The 3,372-nt window shown below is 41.3% G+C and overlaps 1 long non-coding RNA gene across 1 annotated transcript; it reads left to right on the top strand.

The window, feature by feature from the left end:
* The first annotated feature begins 1,199 nt into the window (after nucleotides 1-1,199).
* Nucleotides 1,200-2,850, top strand: LOC130208527 (uncharacterized). Its single transcript, XR_008834439.1, has 2 exons — nucleotides 1,200-1,602; nucleotides 2,174-2,850. It is a non-coding gene; the product is annotated as an uncharacterized LOC130208527 (long non-coding RNA).
* The last annotated feature ends 522 nt before the right edge of the window (nucleotides 2,851-3,372 follow it).

Raw genomic sequence — 3,372 nt, 5'->3', positions numbered from 1 at the left:
GCACGTGCCTGGATGTATTTGCATGGCCACAACACGTGCCGTTAATACATCAGGGGGATACAATGTGGGAACATAATAAATCAAAAACATTATTATATTTATTACAGCTTAACTCTGATGTAGCTTATTTACAAATGATCATATAGAATTTAGCAACACTTGAGGGGCAAAATAAAGAAATACATAGAAAATAACGACGAGGTTCATTTTTATGTTTACCGCTCAAAGAGTATTTATTGGCAGGTACATAATACTGTTGGCCTAAATAGATCAATGAAACATTTGAGAGTCATATTAAAATGAAATTATGAGATAAAAGTTTGGGTGAACGTCCAAATGCACTGCCGCCACAAGATGGCCTTATTACCACAGTTTGTTTTCTCTTATATTCTGTGTGCAGTGAGCCACCATTAGCTGTGATATGAATGATAAGACATATGTTTGTAAATGTGTTGTGGATCTGTGTAGTGCCTATAAACTACAGATTAATTCCACACATGGGAAACACACTATTTCTCTACACACTACATGTGTGTCGCTGTGCAGTGTAGCTCAGTCGGTCTGAGTGGCAGTGAAGCAGGATTAGTTTAGTCTTTTGAGTTTGAATGCTTTAGGTTGAAAAGACACTGGAGTCCAACTTATGAGTGATACATATATATATATATATATATATACAGGACTGTCTCAGAAAATTAGAATATTGTGATAAAGTTCTTTATTTTCTGTAATGCAATTAAAAAAACAAAAATGTCATGCATTCTGGATTCATTACAAATCAACTGAAATATTGCAAGCCTTTTATTCTTTTAATATTGCTGATTATGGTTTACAGCTTAAGAAAACTCTAAAATCCTATCTCATAAAATTTTAATATTTCCTCAGACCAAGTAAAAAAAGATTTATAACAGCTGAGTGTTTGTCAAGGCTCAGGAAACCCTTGCAGGTGTTTCGAGTTAATTAGACAATTCAAGTGATTTGTTTAATACCCTACTAGTATACTTTTTCATGATATTCTAATATTTAGAGATAGGATATTTGAGTTTTCTTAAGCTGTAAGCCATAATCAGCAATATTAAAAGAATAAAAGGCTTGCAATATTTCAGTTGATTTGTAATGAATCCAGAATGCATGACATTTTTGTTTATTTAATTGCATTGCAGAAAATAAAGAACTTCATCACAATATTCTAATTTTCTGAGACAGTCCTGTATATATATATATGTTCACAAACTATATTTTATTGATTTTTTACACTGAATTCTGCAACACAAGGAGCAGACGGAAGATCAGAGCTTGGTGACTAAAACAGGAACATTGGCTGTGTCTACTACCGCGCACTTGAGCACTTCGAGCACTGACTTTCAGTGTTCGAAGTGCGCCACTGAAAAATCCAGCAGAATTCAGTGCACTGAAAGTACCCGGATGGTGCACTGCAAACGGGCAAAAAATGTAGTGTAAAACGATGGACACTACTCGCACTAAGCGGCCGCCATCTTGGCGACATAGCGGAAGAGGAGGAGCCCTTTCGCCAGCTTTTCATTTTATTTCTAAAACAATGGCGGACAGCACAAGCGGTAGACCACGAAGCTACAGACCGTAAATGTAAGTATCAGCGGTTATTACACATTGTACTGGTATTACAATGTACTACTAACATGCCATTCTCAGATTAGTGAGCATACCTAGGTAGCATTAGATGCCATTGGATCTCCATGGCAGTTATGATAAACTAGCTGGGTAATCCACCACCCGGCCAGTCCGACGAAGGTGCACTTTTATCGGACACTTTTCGCTTGACGAGCCGGGGCAGGTGGCGGGCTCCAGGCGCTTGCTCCAGCGGCAAGTCCGACGACAGATAGCTATGTCAGTCATCGGACAGTGTTTAACAACGGCTGTTCTGTTAAACAATCGAAATAGCAATTTTAATAATGGATTAACAATGGATATGCTCAGTTTAATAACGGGTTAACATGACACCGCGAACGTTTGCCCACACGCCACCCGATAATTAATACCGTTACGATAGCTATCTAAGCTTGTCCTTCTAGAAATAATTGTAGCTTTCAATCATCGTTGTGTGTTTTTTTTAATGTTGTGTATGTATTAATTTAAATGTAATCGTGGTCTGGGACAGAGCACTGAATGGCTATCCTATTTCTGTTTCCTGCCCCAGAGACGTTTCCTGGAGGTGCTGGTGCTGGTCCTCTGCTGCCCTCCCGACATCTGGCTCCAATGACCTCTGGCACCTCACATCCACCTCCAGGGCCTTTAAGAAGATGGACCGCCATCGCGTCTTCAGTATCCCGAAGGACCTCTCCACAACACAACACACCTCGCCTTTGACAGGCAGCAGTTGTAGCTTGGAGGTGGTTGCGGACAGGCTGCCTGAAGGGGGTCATGAGGCAGATGGGTTGGGACAGGCAGGGGGAGCCACCATCCCCAAGGATACAGTATCCTGGTGGAGGGGATGACTGCTCATAGAAGATGGGGCTGTTATTCAGGACCCTGGCATCATGCACTGAGCCCGGGGCCTGTCGAAGGCCCTGGCCACCACCCGATAGGAGGTGGCGCTGGCAAGCCAAAAAATAAAAACTAGACAGGAGATCTCGGGGCCCCAACCGTGGTCAGTCAGTGCCCAGCACAGCCATGAGGGCGTTGAATGACTCTCGGGTGAGCCTGAAGTCCACCCTCATGTCACTGTGGCCATCACAATACAACGCCAGCAGTGGCATTGCAACATTGATACGGCAGCGCCGCCTGGGATTGGGTGGCTGCTGTAGAGTGTGGGGAGGGGAAGGGAAGATTATATTAATATGTAAGTCATTTTATCAATAAAATGTTGTCATTGAGGTTTTGTAGTCTTTTATTGCGTTTTCTGATTTATATTAATTGATGCATGTTTGTAACAACAAATTAATATGCCTGTGTGTTCAATTGCTAATTGATTCCTGTATCAGGGTGAACTTCACTACAACAGAGATGTGTATAAAAGTACAGTCAGTCAAAGTAGGCCTATTACTGTGTGAATTCAAGCAGATGATGACTATCATTTCAGTGGATAATTCTTAAAACTAATTGGAATCTAGGGACAAACATGTACAGATTTGTCATGTTTTATTTCCATATGGTGTGTATGTGGATTGCAAAGAAGAAGGCTACTTCTGACAAAGATAATTGAGAATTTAGCATACCTAGCGAGGAGAATTTAATTGCAACTACTACATGAAGCTATGCTGTGAAGGTAAGGCAAAATCACACAATTAAATTTACATATACCATCTCGACTTCAGCCAGAAGGCGGAGGCTCCTGCCGCGATTGTGGAGGTATCGCAGTTTCCACATGGGGTGGAGAAAGGTAAACAAGGGGCAACA

The sequence above is a fragment of the Pseudoliparis swirei genome, chromosome 18 (genome assembly GCF_029220125.1).
Source record: "Pseudoliparis swirei isolate HS2019 ecotype Mariana Trench chromosome 18, NWPU_hadal_v1, whole genome shotgun sequence".
Classification (NCBI taxonomy): Eukaryota; Metazoa; Chordata; class Actinopteri; order Perciformes; family Liparidae; genus Pseudoliparis; species Pseudoliparis swirei.
Note: the sequence above shows the minus strand (reverse complement) of the source record. Positions and strands in the feature narration are given on the sequence as shown.